Source organism: Sinohyriopsis cumingii, unplaced genomic scaffold (assembly GCF_028554795.1).
Source record: "Sinohyriopsis cumingii isolate HCF-2022 unplaced genomic scaffold, ASM2855479v2 utg000972l, whole genome shotgun sequence".
NCBI lineage: Eukaryota > Metazoa > Mollusca > Bivalvia > Unionida > Unionidae > Sinohyriopsis > Sinohyriopsis cumingii.
Genome location: NW_028315949.1, coordinates 650,301 through 670,000, shown reverse-complemented (window position 1 = coordinate 670,000; position 19,700 = coordinate 650,301). Strand labels below are relative to the sequence as shown.

The 19,700-nt window shown below is 35.3% G+C and overlaps 1 long non-coding RNA gene across 2 annotated transcripts in view; it reads right to left on the bottom strand.

Annotated features, from left to right (window-relative positions):
* The window catches only part of LOC149772926 (uncharacterized), an 18,009-nt gene extending 298 nt beyond the window's left edge, over positions 1-17,711 (bottom strand). Inside the window, exons 1-4 of one of the 2 annotated variants that reach the window (XR_016417536.1) lie at positions 17,445-17,711; positions 15,994-16,269; positions 15,147-15,416; positions 13,019-13,245 (exon numbers count right to left, since the gene is read on the bottom strand). This is a non-coding gene — a long non-coding RNA (uncharacterized LOC149772926). Of the gene's footprint in view, positions 1-13,018; positions 13,246-15,146; positions 15,417-15,993; positions 16,270-17,444 lie in introns of those variants that run through there. The other variant, XR_016417534.1, reaches the window with a different exon arrangement.
* Between the last annotated feature and the right edge of the window lie 1,989 nt (positions 17,712-19,700).

Below are 19,700 nucleotides of genomic sequence, written 5' to 3'. Positions count from 1 at the left end.
GTATATTTATTTGGCGTGTGCAATGCTAAAGAAATGCTATTTATAGCACAGCCTAATGTACATCGTAAAGTGTATGGTTATTACACTGACACTCTTGCTCTTCAAAAACGCCGTAGAGCTGTATTGTAACATGCACGACGCCAGCAGTTGTAACCGGTAGATTAAAAATGATCACGAGACTATATTGACAGATTCTCTGTATTATAAAGATGTTGTTATTATCTAAATTATAAATGTGTAATAATAGTAGAGTATATATTTTTATTATTTTAATATGATATGATAAATTTTACACAGTAAATCTTTATAAGTGTATAAATAGAAGTTTCGTAACCAAGGAAATATAGGTTATTCATATTTGCCAAGCTTTTAACATGCCATAAATTTAATTAACCTCAAAAGCAATATATAATGTAGACAGTATCATTACTGTTATTGGAAATACTGTACAGATAATTCTTAAATATAAGCTTAAGCGTCGTACGAAAATAACATTGTCACTAAGATTATTTCTTGATTTTAAAATCTGAACATATTTCTTTCTAACATTATGATACAAATATCAATTATTTTACTATTTTACAATATATTTGTAATTTTATTTGTATTCTTCATTGATGCACCCAAACATTTTTGTCAACATAATATTATAATTATTACTTTGATTATGTAGGTATATTTGTTTGGTTCCCTCTGGCAATATTACTACTACTACTGCTGTGATAAAAGTCAATGCAGTGAAATTGTATGTCACTTAATTATGAATTCGAAAATAATAAAGCCATTGCTATTAGACTGCAATATTTATAATGTGTGGCATTTCAATGTTTTGGAATTTTGGAAAAATGATGCTTACATTAAAATATTTTTCACCTAGAGAAGCTTGTCACTACAGTTTCTTCCCCTTTGTTTTAATTTAACCAGTTAGGACAGTTAGTTTCTTGTACGCTCCATTCACGATACGTTACCTGTATTAGTAATCCGAGCCATACCATGTACCTTATGATGTATACTAGACTGCGCCGTGTACTACTATGACATTTCTTTAACATTGCACTCATAATTGACCTTGTAAAGACTATAGTAGTGTACGAACATTTATATACCAATATACTTAATGACCACACATGACCTCGAAAGCCAGAGTGGTAGGAAAACATGATAAAATTAACTTAATGATTTCTGTAATTGAATGATATATGGAAATATACACGAATTGTAATGGGTAAGGATTCTTTCAGCGAAGTTAGACGTTCACGAAGAATTAAAGTTATAATTAAGAATATGAACCGTGCAATCATTTACTCTCCCTGCATCGTAAAAGCAAAAATATGCAATCTCAATATAGGAGCTGGACTGATGTGCAAGTGACATATTTCCGACGTTAAGCATTATGCCCTATTTCTGAACTTGTAATTTATGCCTTGATTTTGTTCCATCCTTGCCATATCCATCACAGTGGCGTGATAGTTTAGTTGTGTTTGTCAAAAACCTTTTACATCCTGAAGGAGTATGTGTGTGTATGTGTGTGGGTGTGGGTGATCTGGATTTTTAACGCAGCTGCAGCAATTTTGCTGTCATATCGCTTCGATGTCTGTTGTGTGGCAATTTATAGTGATGTCTGGTACTGGAACGTAATGCCGCAGACACGTATCATTATGTCCCACCCATTCACATTACCCTGACACCAGGCCGACCAGCCCTAACACTAGCTTCTTCAACGAGGCAGCAGATTTAACCATTTTTATGAATGTTTGGTATGACCTTTCCTGGATTTCGACCCGGGACCTCCCGCATCCGAGGTGGATACTTAAACACTTAGGCCATCTGAGCTGTCGACACAGAATAAAGAAACCGAAATATATTTCTCTATTCAATTCTAGATGTCTAGGCCGGAAATTGTTAAAACTACTTTAAAATTAATTGCACGAATTAAGATGTCCTAGATAAAGCATTGACAGGAAATGATCGAAATATATGCAAAATTATTATATACAACATTGCACCCATTTCACATTAAATAAGAGGATAGAGCCTGATAAAGGTGTTTCTATGTCTCTGGATGTGAGCAAAAGATCTAGAGGAAAATCTTTGATGTAGCGCCGTATCTGATAGAGGACACAGTCTCATTTACAGTATAAAATCTATATTTGCATTAATTTATGGATAATATATTCTAACAGCTAGAGTACTAAGCACATGTATGTTTCATAGAAACTTATAAACCATATCCTGTAAATTCTGCTCGCTGTACCTTCTGTAATCTTGTTTAATATCTCAAAAGCGGATAAACTGACAGAATTTTGCACAAGGTGTCATGTTTCAATTAATAACATGCGATGCTTTGGACATATAATCGAACCTCTACATCTATTTATCTACATCTATAGAGATGGTTAGATATATAGCCTAGATGGTTAGATTGTACACAATATTTATAAATGACTTGCTGCTACAGTTAGAAAATAGTGGATTTGGAGCCAAGATTGGATCCTTAGCTGTGGTAAATCCAACCATAGCTGATGACATTTCACTTTGGGTTATATATCCTAGCAATCTACAAAAGCTGTTAGATATAGCATATGCCTACAGTAATACGTGGCTATTCGAGCTTAGTGTCACAAAGTCATACATTATCATTTTTGGTCCCCAATACAAGAATTATGTCAATATGAAATGGTATCTTGGCCCGTCATATTTGCCGGTTACTGATTCGGCAACACACCTTGTTCACCGGATTAACTCAAAGCTAACTTCGCATGACGCAACACTGGATGCATGTAAGAAAGGAAAACAAATATTTTACGGTCTGTTTGGTATTGGCATTACACCGAATGGTTTAAATCCTTTAGTGGCTGCAAATGTAATAAAAAAAGTGATTTTCCTTCAATGTTTTATGGAAGTGAACTATGGTGTAACATTTCAAAAGTGACCTCTCTTCAATGGATAAAACTCTGAGGTATTTTGCCAAACATTTACAAGGCTTCCCAACACATGCAAGATCAGACATCGCCTTGGGAATGCTAGGATGGACATCAGCGCAGTCAGAAACTGATAGAAGAAAATTGATGTTTTTACACAGATTGTGTTTGATGCCTAATAACGTACATACTAAACGTGTGTTTAACGTTGTGTTATTTCACTTCACTTTGAGCAGATGCATGTCAAGCTACGGGTTAATTTCAAATTTATATTATACGTTACAGAAGTTTGACTTGCTCGAGTATCTAACTGATTATTTGTATCATTCCGAAATTCCAGAGAAACAAAATTGGAAAGAAATTGTAAGGTCAAAAATTGCTGGTCTTCAAAATGGCCTCTGGAGAGTTTGTTTGTCTAATCAAGCAAGTTTTGATAGATTCTCTTCGATACACTAATACTTACGACCTGCCTCATTGTGGCAGTCGGTTAAAACCAGACAGCACATTAAGGTACTTACATCAGTAGCTAAACTGTGGGCTGCTGTTCCTCAAACACAGCTCGATATGTGTATTAAATGTGTGAATATTTATACAGCTTGATACTTCATTGTTGTGTTGCTTATATGTCGAATTTCAGAAACTCTTTCTGGGATTTTCTTACTGATACATGAGTCGTCTGCACATTACGTTATTTAATGCAGAAGATGAGCTGCAGCTACAATATCTTCTAGGTAAAAAGGTTACCAGCAGGTGTAGTCCACAAAGAAAACTCCAAGCTATTCGCCCTGTATGCAGTATACTTTGTCATGCAGTGTGCATCTACCTTCTGCAAATAAGGTACTGAAACTTGCAACTAATGCAGTTGACGAACACTTTGTTGATTGATATACTGTAAGAATTTGTTTTGTGATGTTCATTTTTTATTTTCTTTTAATGTTTTTTCTTTTTCTTTTTTAAAATACTTTTTTTATAGATTGTATTTAGATGATTTATTGTTATATCATACAATCTTCTATGGAAGAAAATAAAGATGATGATAAAGATGATGATTATGATGAGGTTCTTGTAATACAACGCAGGCTCGCGAGAGACGTCAGGTTCGAAACAACTATGCGAAAAAAATAGTCTTTCTATATTAATTAAGGAGCCGGTCAAGTTTAGCTTGAGTTGCATATCTAAATTGAAAGTCAACGCTGACAAATATGTCAATTGATAAATACATGACCATGCACGCATAATGACTTGAGACACGTTTGTTGGTCGTTAAATAATTATAGGTAACAATTTATGATGGCAGCATATCTGTACTCTCAAGGAGATAGCATAGATAAGCTCAACCGGATCTCGACCATCTTCTGTTTAAAATTATTTGAAGATATGTTTTATATAAAACATGGACAAAGAGAACGCTTATAAAAACGAGCTACGGAGGTGAGCCAACTTGTCACATATGATATATATATATATATATAGATATAGATATAGATATATATATATATATATATATATATATATATATATATATATATATATATATATATATATATATATATATATATATAAGCTGGCCGTATTGGTGAAGGTAAGAAAAGATGTAACTAAAATAAGGGCCTATTTGCCCTAATGAAATGATGCATTTCCTTATCAAGGACTTGTCGCTGTTTTTGGTTTTCATTGTGTATTAACCGCATTAAAGATTCTCAGCTCGGCCATCACGGCACTGTATTTCTCCTTTTAATGTGGATGTTATTAAAGGCATCCGAATACAATTTAGTAACACTACACAGATAACGTTGTGCTTATATCGTTATCTTAATTTTACCATTTATTCACCTATGAAGTCGGATTTATAATTGTTTATCCCACGGCTGTAATTGCACCCGCCACTGCTGAATTAGCACCCATGGAAACTCCAATGGCCACAGTCATCGAGGTGGCTATTCCAGTTTTACCAAGCTCCATCGTGGGCGCGATTGCGATACCACATGCGACATCTATGTTACCACTCACAAGCTTGTACTGATGAAGAATGATTTTGCGTTTACTAATCTCGGCACGCAATTGTGTCTCTGCGTCATTGATATTGTTTAGGATCTATCGTGGTAGTAATTATTAATTGCTTCATGTTTACTTTGACATACGTTCAAGACAATAATGATATTTATCGTCCGGGAGGAAACATTATGGTCTCGTTGTTGTTAAGATATATACTCCGGTTAGATTTATCAAACCCGTTGAACCTCATTATAGCATTTGGTAATATAAATATTTTGCATCCAATCACACTGGAAGATGAAAATCAATAAAGACTTGATATATTAACCTCATTTAGTTCCCTTCTCTTATTTCAATGTTGATTTTAGAAGCAGTTCATATATCCACTAGTGATTAAACCACACACTGGAATCGGTGTTTAAAGTCAAGTTTTAGGTTATTAATTATTCCTGTGACTTGATTTACGCTGCTAGGTATATCTTATAAGAGAGTTGATGCCTCCGTTGTCGATGTTGCCGATCGATACAATAATGGCTACGCGCGGGAACCACTGACATGGCCAAAGTTTCTGCAGGTTCATCCGGGTCGACAATTTTTCGGACAATATCCGAGTTGATATAATTGAACTGAATAAATATTCACTGGCCTTCATTGAGATCAAGTCATTGTTGAAAAATTAATCATACACTCTTCGAACGATTATTTGGACATCAAAAAGCAAGAGAAATGTTGCCGTAATACACAGAGACGTATCCACGTTGATGGAACGCAGCCCATCAGAGATGCACTGAGGACAAAAAGGGGTTCATCGAGATTAAGTCATTGTTAAAGGATTTAATCGTACATTTCCTTAATGATTTCAATATGCACAGGAAATGTTGATGCAGCACACCGTTACAGTCGTGTTGAAGAATGCATTGTCTCAGGCGATCTATATGAATCCCAAGAAGCAATCGAAAAAATCTGTAATACCGTCTCCTTGAAACATTGGGCCATGACGTCATGGGAAGATATTCATGCTCACACGGAGAAGTAGAAGGTCGAACAAAACGAGCTACTGAGCCTATGTTGAATTTAACCATGCATTAAACGTGGTCTGGCCGTGAGGAATAGGTCCGAGGTCGTTAGCGTCTAAAATGTCGATACGCTGCGCATGTATTGATGGCTCAGAAAGACTGACTTGTTACTGTCACTTGTATGTGATAATTGCTTATGACATTTGTTAAACTTGTTAAATTGCCCTCGTCGAGCATAAAAAGTAGCATAAAAGTTAGAGGCCATCCCGGAAAATTTCTAGAATTTTCATTATCACGTGGAGGATTCATATGTCGACCAAACCATGCTGGAAACGCCCGATGAATATTTTCGTGACAAGTACATTTACTGCCTGCTTGGCAAATCCATTGAAATTATTGACAGGTAGAGGCCTGTTGATTGATATGCGCGCGAGGTACTGTGTGGGATTGCCAATTCGCTCCAAGTATGACTGCCGCTCGCCAGGTCCAAGAAAACAACGCAGGATATCAAGCGTCCAGATCGACACTTGAAACATTGTCCGAGCACTAATTAGTATCTTAAAACCCGACATACCCATATATATGCAGAATCGCTTAAATGTTTTGAGAAAATATTTTGGAGTTGGCCTCCAGTTGCTTTTTCAGTGAACGAGAGGAAGCAACTGACATATTCGCGAAATAATTACTGGTGATATCATTTATATTATAGGAATCATTGATTTAATTGAAGGTGATTGATAACAGGCATTTGACAAAATAATGAATAACTTCACAATTTAGCGTGGTGATTTTGCTTGGCCATTTCAACGCATAGTTCTACGCTGCAAGTTCTTTGCGTTTAGCACCATCTCGCCACACGGGACCATTCCACCATGATACTTGCCAGGTCCAATTAAACTTGTGTCGATATTCTGTTAAACTACTACCACGTGCTGTGCCAGCAGAATGTTCTGTCGCACGTGTGACAACACAATTAACTGTACCAGTTCTCAATGGAGCCAGTACATGCAGAGCGGGTTAATTAATTTAATAGATTCCATCGAGAACCGTCGTAACCGGATATCCATCGTTGTAGTAAACAACATCAAAGCCCGTCAGCAACCATAGTGAGGTACGGGATATAAGCGTCAGAGCAGACTGAACACGTTTGCATTTTTCGAGTATTGGTTCATTTTTATATCTGATCGTTCAATTGTCGGTGAAACTGGCGTCATTATAAGTTTCATTTTGAGAAGGTATTTACAGTAGGAGGTCAGCGGATCAATAATACCACGAGCCCGCGTATCGTTCATGCTGCATCATGAATGATACTACGTACTTGCGCAACTAACCATGTCCAATATGCAAAAGAAGGACAATCAATATAAATTTGTTTTTGCAGCACCAAAACAGTGAAGCATCTCTAAAAATTCTCTTTGTAATGTATTACATATAAAGAACGTCCTTATCAAGATCAAACTCTAGTTCAACAATAGTTTCGATCGGTAACAACCGCTTTGACTCTTAGTATGTAATACATTTATTTTTTATTTTCCTGATCACGAAGAATTTTGCCAAGTTTCCAATTAAGAGTATCTATCTGCAGATTTGAATGGTGGCAAGGTAACTTTATCCGATAATCTGAAAATACATATTTTGTGCAGGACAAGCAAGTTCATGACGCTATAACAGAAAAGAGCGAAAACCAACAAATTTAGTAAAATTCAACAAATGCTTTATTTTTTTAGAATACAAAGATAAAATTTAAAATGAACTTCCAGTATTGTCAATGAAAATCTCAAAATTCCTAAACGTTTTATCACAGATATAAAATATAGAGCTTACCGACTGAATTATAGTGGTGTTCTGAATGAATTCCATTCTCAAAAGTGCTGATGTACCAAGTGTGGAGGTTCTAATAGTCTGAAAGGTGATACACTTTTGAACGTTTGCAATACGCAAAGTAAAGCACTGATTATAAATTAGAACAAGAAACGACATCAATGAGTTCATTCGATCGTTGTGAGCATCTTCATCGTGATGCTGCGATGACGATGACGACGATGGTGCCAAAGATCATCGTATTTATCAACATTTTCTAAGATGCTATGAACAAATAACGAAAATGTGAGCTTGCTGATAAAGTTATTAGATTATAGCGTTTATATATATGGACACAATGTATTTAAATTCGGATGCCATTCAAGTAATAGTTCAAGGTGGAAAATGCAGACAAAAAATTATTTAATTACAGAGTTTGGACAATTAAAAAAAAATAGACTAGTGATTAGAAACAAGTATGCACAATTATGGAATGTCTCTTATGCAGTACTTTTATCCATTATTCTGTGCTACATTTACAAGTCCTAAAACTAATTTTCTGATGCAATGTAGATGCAAACTCATTGTACGAATATTCTCTATGCGTTTTACTAAATAGCATTCTTGATAGGAATAGGGTATGACCTATAAATATAGAATTGCTCCATGTGAATTAAATACTTGACTAATGTACACACATGCATGTGAGAACACTATCGCAAGAAACTACGAATGTTGTGTGGCTTTTGTATGACTTTTAGTGTCTAACTTTTTGTGAAGATCTCCGTCAGTCTCTTTGTTTGTCCATAGTTTTATTTCTCCCTAAACCGCTGGATGAGATTTTCTTTTTTCTTTTGAATACCAAACTTGACACAATGATTGATCGAATGTAAACCATCCTCAAAATGAATATAATGTGTTTGTTTCTCCCATCTGATCCTAGGAAATGTACAATATGTCATTTAAAGAGAAATATATATTTAGATCGATGTAAGATGAAACCAAGTCTACAAATTAAGTTCATTGTCTGAGAACATGATAATATTTACATTGAAATGACAATACAGTCTTTTAATATGGAAATTGTTATGCATCTCAATAATTGTCATATAAGTCTATTGAAATTTTGAAGTTTGAAAACTTATGATGAGTACTTAATCGATTTGCTTATATTTCAAACATTCCTCTGACGTGATCTTACTTCTAGAGTTTCAAATATATGCATTTTCATGTCAAGTAGAGGCCTTGAAGAATGTCTGGCCAAGATAGGGTTATATACAAAAGCTCAATGTAGCTTATCAATAATACTATTAAACCACTATTACTACTACTATTACTACTTCTACCACTGCTGCTAATAATAATAATCATACTAGTAATGCCACGAAAAACAACAATAGTAACAATCAATAAATGTTGATAATATTAATGAAAACTTTACTGTTTAATTTGCATTTTGAGGATCATAAGTAGCATCTTGACAAAACAAATTATAATAATTTATGTCAGATAGCACGAAGGTGCATGTATTTAAAGTTTGTCTTCGTGACTTTTATTTGTTACAATAACTCAGAATCACAATATTTAATAGAAGAAAGCATAGATGCTGCAGAAGAAACATACCAAACTCTGCGGTGTAAAACGTTTGTCGGAAACGCGACCCACCCCAACTCTTTACCATCCTATGTGATTCTGATGCATTGACATTTCCCACCACATCTCACACTACTATGTCAAGCTCTTAAGCTAACTGAAATATTCTTTCATATTCCCAGCTAGAGGATGGGTAACCATAATACCATAACCAAATCCGAAAGCGTTACAGAACAGCTGCCACAGATCTCTACCACTAAAGTAATATATACAATTTTCTGACCACACTATAAGGTCCAGTCCAGTTAGCATTATCTATACAGAGGGATGGGTGGCTACTTATCAGGCTGCATATGTTGAACAATTATCTGTCTGATAGTGCCGAATAAGTTAAAATAATTTCCAGAGGAATTACATCGTTTGTTACTTGTCTAAAACTTTAAATTCAATTTGGGAGAACCATCCACGATCTCTATTGATTATACACTGGTCTATAGCCAAAATGCATCCCGAATAAATGTAGTCAAACTTTACTAATCCTGGGTCACTTAGAACGAAAATGATTTTAAAGCTATAATACTGGTTCAGTATATACGACCATTGATTTAGGAATAGCGTAGGATAAGTGAGTTGTAAAGAGAGATGATCTCAATGTAAACCAGAAGTGACTGAAATACACCTTTTACAGGATCTATAAATAAATCTATACCTGGGTTTAGACAGTACCTGCTTTTTAGAGAAAACAATGAATAATGCAATATGAAGCTGGTATTGTGTCATACATGATATGAATTGCATCATGTTATTCTTAAAAGTCATGGATGATGCAATCATAACTAATCATACATCACTCTTCTGAATAAATTACCCTATATCAACTGCAGAAATCATACAATGTAGGACTATCTGATATGTCAGTGTTTGATTTTGCAAAGGAACACATTTTCGTTAGCCAAAGTGAGCAGAAATGTCTTGCATTTGTGTGAACAATTCAGATAAATTCTGCTATGTTTGTGGTGAAGTGACGTTTGCATCACAAAAGTGCAGTCTAACCACTATAGTTAAGAAAGCCTGTCACCTATATTGGGAATTCAAAATTGGAGATCATGATTAGAGGTGGGTCTCACACATATGCAGAAACACTTGTGCAACAAAGTTTTGTCAGTGGTTGAACAGGAAACGTTAATTTATGCCTATTCCAAGTCCAATGATTTGGAGACAACCAACATATCATATCATCAATGTTTACTTCTGTATGGTGCCTCCGAAAGGCGTGTCAAAAGAAGAAAAAGTGCAATGTGCATTATCCAACCATTCCATCAGCTATACACCACGTACTCCACGGAGAATGACTGCCGGGATATTATCTTCGCGTTTTCATGACTCACGATATGTCGCCCTATTCTGTGCACAGCTTTGTAAAGATGTAATGCTTATCAGTCGGGCTATAGAAATGAAATATATTACTTTGGGCTGTTTCTGTCTAGCGGCAAGTTGGCACGTTGGGTAGCAGACGATTTTGTACTTGTGAGACAATGTCTTGCAAAACTGGAAACTTGGATTAAGATGCAGAATTTTTTTTAAGGTATTGATTTCCATCTTTTATATTATATATTTATTGGTATGACTTTAAAATATACATGGTAAATAAGACTGGTTTACAGGTCTAAGAAGGTCATGGAGTGGGTCTTCGTGATGACATTTAGAAATCATATTTTTATACGCATTTCGAGCTGAAATCGGGATAGTTTTGTACATTGTATGAATATAACCTTTCTTAATTAAAGTACGATCGTTCGTTCTTGATACAAAATGGATTTTCGACCCAAAATAACACGTGATCCAATGTTTACAGAAATGACGTATCGTTTCGCAGAATTAACCGACGCGCAGAATTGGCCAACATGGTGGTATATATATATATATATATATATATATATATATATATATATATATATATATATATATATATATATATATATATATACGAATGAACATATGTTTTTAAAAAATCGGTAGAGGTAAGCGTAGGAGAAGTACGGAGACTTCCAATGAATTGGACCGTTTTTCATTTCTACTCCTTCACAAAGCATTACTATCCAGCACATTACAAAGTAGTGAAAATAGTTTTGAACAAACATCAACTGATTGTTCTTTACCTATCAACATCGACAACAATGTAGACATTAACATATATAACACAATGCAGAATTGTTTTCTTTGTCAAATCAAAGACATCTCACATGAAGCAACAATGCTTCGACAGTGTCATCTGCTATGTCAATCAAATATGCCGCGATAAGTCAATCACCAACATTTCTTCTGAGGCAGTACTAGATTTTGTTGGAAGACGAATTTTAAATAAGGCCCTAAATCAATCCAAGTTTAACTGTTGTTGATCACCGATGGAGGAGAAAATGACTAATAATCCCAAAAATATAGAAAAGAAATATTAGCGATCAATTTATCGCATAAGTCTGAAACAATCTCTTTTATCTAAAATTAATTTACACAGCATTTAAGTCAAGAAGATATTCCGTTTAATGCTTTCACACAATTGTAGTTTCAATTAAAGTCTCAACACGTCATTATTTTTCATTCAAAATATCAGCATCAACGAAGAAGAAGGTTTTGGAGAAATAATGTTACACTATCTTGGTAATAATAAAGAGACTGTAATATATACTCATGCATATCGACGATATATAAGTTCTAAGTTATATACAATTATTTCTGAATTGTTCCGTGTGAGAGTATGAGGAATATAGGAATAAATTGCATGATGCTTGATACGTGACGTAAAGATTATGACATATTGCTATTTCTGTATTCGAAGCCATCCTTCATCAATGCGACTCATTTTGGGATGATCAAAACATATTTAAACACATGGACGGGTCCATAAAATCAAATTAAGTGTACTGTTGTAATCAAATATTTCAACAATGACATGACAATTTGACCCAAACATCTAAATGGGTGTTTTTAATGTCTAAACCCATCAAAAGAGATATTCTGCTGTGTGATGTCTTCACTGTTCTCCTATCTTTGCGTAAAGTTGATACATGCGGGCAATGCTGTTTTTCCGAAAATGATAATTTTGAAATGGGAAGAGGTTTTGTACGAGACATTTTTTTTGACGTTGTAACGGACGGAAATGTAAGAACAGTTTGATTATAGGCTCCGAATAGGCTCCTTGGAAAGCACTTAGTACTGTGAACCTCTCTTACATAAAAATATATATGCAAATAGAGTAATTTCACATTCTGCAAAAATCTTCCCCATGTTTTGATGACTACTGCATTGATAATGTGATTACATTTGTCTAAGCTATACTTCCGCTAGATACGTATAGTATGGTTGAATTAGCAAGAAGTCAAGAAGCTTTATAGACATGCTGTGTGCCAAAACTATACTACATTTGCGAGGTATAAATTATATTGATACAAATACGGTTCAGCTCGATAGGCAAAGAAAAACCATTTGTTTCAAAACTATTTTGACTTGTTTTCAACGTGTTGAACGATATTGTTTTTTGAAAGAGAAGAAATGAAACCGAAGTTAAGAGAGAAGTTGAATGAGAAGCAGGTGTTGGAAAGAAAGGAACAATAGTTTCGTTGACCTACCGTAGCACACGTTATTAATACTGTATACAGTACTCTTGGCGTCCATTCCATTCGCACTGACCAGGGCAATAATAGTAAAATTAAAACAAGTTCCGGCTTCAGCTTTGGTTGAAAACGTATATATCTCCATATCTTGCATCAGAACTTTGAAGGAGGTTTTATAAGTAGTGCACGTATGATTACTTGTACAACCGGTTACTTCATACTGATTAACATTTCCTGTTCCTTTGGTTATATTAATCTGGATACTGCTGGTGCTAGTTGATTTTGCCGTGGCCTTAGGCTGCGAGGGGGCTGCATGCAGAATTAAACTTCAGTTATAGAAGAAAAGACAACATAAAGAGTGACAAGTTTCAATGAGTGTGTCACAAAAGGAAATGGAAACACATGCAAGTTTAATCAAATCATCAATTGTTTGGAACAGTTTAAATTAAACCCGGAAAGGGTACCAAAACTTGTATCATTTTAATACTGCATGGAATCGCTGATATTATCATAAGAACAACTATTTCCCGTTCCTTATGTTTTTCTAGTGTTAATTAACACCTTAATTTGCTGGATTTTGGTAGTGCGAAAAGCAAAATGCTATAAATAATAACCTGCAGAGGAACACCAGAGCAAGCATAATGGAAGAATAAGTGAACAAAACTTTATCAAATTAACATAAGATAGTGCATCAATGTTTGAATAAAAAACATAATTGTTTAGATTTATATGCTTTAAACCATCCTGAAAGAAATGTAAAATCCGAGAAAACAGGAATATTCAGATACAAAAGCCTGCATGAAATGTCTGATGAAAAAGTGAATCACTAATATATCTTTAAAGGGTTACGTTTCTGAGCTAATGTTTACAGATACATTACATTGCATATTAAGGATACAAATGATGATCGGAATTGGAAATCACAATTATTAAATTTGGTATAAAGGTTTCACGACACAGAAAGAAACAGTTCCTAAAAGTAATGTAAAATTACCTGGAAATTATTTAAAACTTTAACTCAGAGGTAAAAGAATGTATATGTGTTTTGCTTGAACATAAGCTTGGTCTGGGTCAGATTAGCTAGTTACGTTGAGAACTAAGCGAAAGAAAAGGTGGACTTTGATGTTAGTTTTTACCAAAGCTATATCTTACTACAAGGAGAAGAAACAGGTCACACTCTACCATGCATATTATTCTTATTTGATAGTGGAAAAAGGTTATTTGCATGAAAAAATAAGGTTTGCTGTATAAAACGTTTGTAATGAATGTTTGCAAAATCACAAGTGTTGCAAATTAAACATATACTATAGCTCTTGAAATTGAACAAACGTATACCGTTTTCTTATTACTCCAATACACTGTCCAAATTAAATAATAATACCTTACAAATATAAAGACAGTATCAAACCGACGTATACAATTGGGAATACTTCTGTAGATTCTGTTTTCGGTTGAGAATAATTGGGAATGGATGCGTATATAGTAGGAGTTAAAAAATCATCCCCCATAGCTGCAACGTTGATACACGTTTATACAGTAATCGAGTCACGTCTGTGCTATTGTCGCACGACTGTTGCGTATTGTGTGTCTTGTCATGTTTGCACACCATCAAACGTTTGTTTTTCTAGCTGTTTTCGTCTTAATGTATATAAAACATCACAACTGATGCATGTTGGACTGATCTCCGAGGTGCTCAGTTCAACATTTTCTCAGTCATTCCACAAAATTTATAAGAAATATAACCGCTCCGGTGGCCTAGTGGTTAGAGCGTCCGCCTCGGATGCGGGGGGTCGTGGGTTCGATCCCCGGCAGAGTCATACCAGAGACTTAAAAATGGTATTAACAGCTGCCTCGCTTGGCGTTCAGCATTAAAAGGTTAGTGTTAGGACTGGTCGGCCTGGTGTCAGGATAATGTGACTGGGTGAGACATCATGGTACATGTCTGCGGCATGATGCCCCAGTGCTAGACATCACTATAAACTGCCACATTGCAGACATCGTAGCGATATGACTGAAAAATTGTTAAAGCTACGTTAAAAATCAAAATCACACACACATATAAGAAATAAATTTGAGCTGTAATTTACATGTTGTAGACATTGCTGAATGATATTTTCTTTGAAACTTTCCATTCGTTAAATATTTGACAAGCATGAATTGTCAGTCTCCGATTTATCATGTATTTTGACAGAATACTATTAAGTACTCACTCGCTATTCCATATAATGAGCAGGAGATAGAATTCTGAACTCCTCCTGAAGAAGCCAATATTGTGATGGAATGTGCGCATCCGGCGGAAAGATTGCTGATTACGTAGCTGCATTCTTTGGAAGGATGACAGGCAATGTTCATATTAGCATACGAAATATTACCATCAAGTTGAATTTGAAATTGTGTTGCACCTCCCATATTCTGCCAATATACTTGTACAGCTGATGTATTAAGTGACGTTGCGTTGAGACACTTTGGTGCATTGGGCACTAAAAGAAAGTAATTCATGCGATATTGCGTTAATTTATAAGAAGATCAACAGTCAAACGTACACCAAAATAGCTGCTACTGTGAAAAGAAGAAGCAGATTAAGTGTTTTCATACATGTTGATGGTGGACAGACAACGAGTCGTGCTCCAGTACCTGTTGCCATTAAAAATTGAAACACTGAACCTTTGCCCACCATCAAGCGTGGGAAATGAATATGCAATATCTATCAAACAATTCATTCAGTGTATACTATTTTTCATTTGCTCACTAGAATAGTCGAAGTTGTGAAAACCAATTCACAATTTAATAAACCTTCAGTAAAAAGTAAATGCAACATAGAACGGTCATACAGAGCCATGAATGGTTGTGGTTTCTATATTTGGTAGAGACACACTGAAATCGCATATATTTTTAAGACCCAATATATGTGCATCAAGTACTTACAGTAAATTTCTAATTAATATCATAGCTGTTATTGTCACGTAAATGATAGTGTTCTGCTTTAAATACATGATAGGATGACTTGGCAGTGTGCGTTTATCCGATAGTTTGAAAGAAAAATAGTACAGTACTCACTCGATATTCCATATAATGGACAGGACATATAATTCTGAACTCCTCCTGAAGAAGCATAGATTGAGATATTATGTCCAGATCCCGCCGATAGTTTGTCGATGACGTAGCTGCATTGTGTCGAATGAGAACAGGTAATGTTCTCGGAAACATTAGCATACGAACGGTTCCCATCAAGTTGAATTTGAAAGTGTGTTGCACCTCACGTTTTCGTCCAAAATACTTGCACAGCCGATGTATTAAGTGAAATTGCGTTGAGACACTTTGGTACGTTGGGCACTAAAAGAAAGTAATACATGGAACATTACGTTAACATGACAAGTTCGTCGCTCAAATGTAGACCAACATACCTACTACTGTAAAGAGAAGAAGCCGATTAGGTGCTTTCATACATGTGTGCAATATATCATACCGGAGAGAAAACTAATCGTACTCCAGTACGTAGTGCCACTGAAAATTGATACACGGTAGTTTTGCGAACCACCAAGTGTAGCAAATGAAGATACAATATCCATCCCACAATTAAATGAATGAACAATATTGTCCATTTGCTCACTAGAATAATAGACACTGCGAAATCCAATGCATAATTTAATAAACCTTCAGTAAAAGGTGAAGGTAGCATTTAAAGGTCTTACAGAGACAAGAACGGTTGTGATTTCTGTGGTTGTCGATCACGTGGCTACATTGTGTCGAATGAGAACAGGTAACGTTCTCGGAAATATTTGCATACAAACGGTTTCCATCACGTTGAATTTGAAAGTGTGTTGCACATCTCGTATTTGTCCAAAATACATGCACAGTTGATGCATTCAGTGACGTTACGTTGACACACTTTCATACGTTGGGCACTAATGGAAAGGAATAGTGTCATATAAATTAATCTAAGAAATTTATTTATTCATACTTATGCAAACATATCTTCTACTGTATCGGGAAGACGCACGTTCCCTTGCGCTCTGTCATGAATATATTCCATCTTTAATGGTGAAAGGCAATGAATCATGAACTAATACGGATTGTTGAAAAAGGTAATATATTTAGAATATTCCCATTTGCCCAACACCATTTGTGCCAAATAAAACTTGCCGTTTCGATCCTTCAATTAAATCAGTACACACGGGTTTCCTATTCCTCACTTAAATCATATAAATTAGAATATATTAAAAAGTGAAGGCAATATCGAATGGTCGCATGCAGGCAAAAATATTTTGTCGTTTCTGTGTTGGTAGATATGTAATGATATTGTATATGTTTTTGAGGCTCACTATCGGTCTACCAAGTAATTACAATTAGTTTCTAATCAATTTCATAGCTGTTATTTCAAAGTACATGTTCTAGATATTGCTGAATGACATTTTCCTTTGATACTTTAAAATCATCAAATATTTGACTTGGGCGAATAGTCATTCTTTTCAATCAGGTATTTTGAAAGTCTAATGTTAAGTACTCACTCGCAATTCCATATAATGAGCAGGATGAAGGATTCTGAACTCCTCTTGAAGAAGCCAATATTGCGATGCTATGTCCTGATCCGGCGGAAAGATTGATAATCACGAAGCTGCAGTCTTTTGCAGGATGACAGGAAATATTCTCGGAAATGTTAGTATTTGAAAGATTACCATCAAGCTGAATTTGAAAGTGTGTTGCACTTCCCGTATTCTGCCAATATACTTGTACAGCTGACGCATTAAGTGACGTTGCATTGAGACACTTTGGTACGCTGGACACTAAAAGAAAGGAATACACGGAATGTTGCGTTAACATGAGAGCTTCGTCGGTTGAATGTACACCAACATACCTACTACTGTAAAGAGAAGAAGCAGATTAAGTGCTTTCAGACATGTGTGCTATCTATCATAGCGGAGAGAAAACGGGTCGTACTCCAGTACCTATTGCCACTGAAAATTGATACACGGTAATTTTGTCAACCACCAAGTGTGGCAAATAAACATGCAATATCCATCCCACTATTAAATCAATGAACACTATTTTCCAGTTGCTCACTGGAATAATAGACACTGACACTGAGCAAACCAATGCATAATTTAATAAGCCTTCAGTAAAAGGTGAAGAGAATATTTAACGGTGTTACAGAGCCAAGAATGGTTGTGATTTCTGCGGTTGTCGATTACGTAGCTACATTACGTCGAATGAGAACAGGTAACGTTCTCGGAAATATTTGCATGCGAACGGTTTCCATCAAGTTGAATTTGAAAGTGTTGCACATCCCGTATTTGTCCAATATTTCTTTTAAGGCATTTCCATCAATCTATGATAAACTGGTAGATCTTAAGATCTAAGAAAACCTTCTCAAGTAAAAAATAGCAAGCAAAGCCACAATGCCGACAAATCAACGATTGGGGGAACTTGTCTGTGAGCAATCATTTACATCCCCGTTTATGAGGAAACAATTGGCGTTGGAGAAAAAATGTTAGTGCAAACAACTTCGATAAGTATAATAAAATGTTCAAACGTGAATCAGATCCCATGTTTGAGATGGATGCGCAAGTGCACAAAGACGAGACCGTGCTCGATTATCGATGTGTACCAAGCGAACGTGGAAAAACAATCACAATCACAATTTAAAGATACAAGTAGATATTTGTTGACCACCGAGAGTGGACAGTTGGAAAACCATTCGTTTACCACCATTTGGAGGTCTTTCTGAGAATAATTCATTGATATTCTTGGCTAAATAACGCTGATAAAACTCCAAATTTGACATTGGTTGAAATCCCAACCGGCGTGTTCAAAATGGAAGAGAGCAACGATGGAATTCCGCGGAGGATTAAAAACATATCCGGGAAAGAACCTAGTGGCGAAATGTCGGCTAAAAAACCAACAAACAACTTGGTGGTCACAATAACGAATCCTAATTATAAATTTGATTATTAGCTATTCATCGATCAGAGCAGTGTTAGGATGGTCTGATTTTACTTCAATTGAATCGTTTTCACATCGTTTTTAACGTGGTGAAAATTATATAATGAGATACAACGTAGTTCGTATGCGATGCTCGACTATTATAAATGTTCTATGCAAATGATGTCTAAATGAATCGAGTCCTTTTATGCAGGATCTAATTAGGAAATCAAGAAAATATCGACACGTTTATCAGTGCAACTTATAAATCTATTAGTCGGTATGAGTTTATCCTTGTGCTTATAACTTGCGCGTTAGTCAGATTTTAAACAGTTCAGTGAGCTAGAATTTAGTTGCTTAGACATTGACAAAAGTATGCTCAGGATAGTTAGGTTGCTGCTCTATCATTCGACGTTATGATTCATTGACGTATATTAGGAATTTGTTTCCGTATTTCGAATTGAAAACTCCTCCTCTATTAATTCTTTTATAACACAGAATCCCTACCATTGTTGGTTCTGGCATGACCTAGTTTATCAAAGATATGAACCACCATTTGTTATAAATTTGTAGGTCGATTGTTTGCCTCGTTTGTAATTTGCCCCAAACACATATAATCGTGGCATGTAGCATCGTAGTCTTTTAGAATATATTTATGTTATTATGTATACAATTTCTTTCAAGTAATCTTAAGATATAATGTGGAATCCAAGGATGGGTGCTGCCTCTTTAGAAGGTAATATTAATCCTGAAAAGTACTTTCCGAATAGACCTGTGCCGTTTATATAGTTGCTTGTTCGCTTTAACAACACTGACGCAGTCAGGTTCCGTAACGAATAGTTATT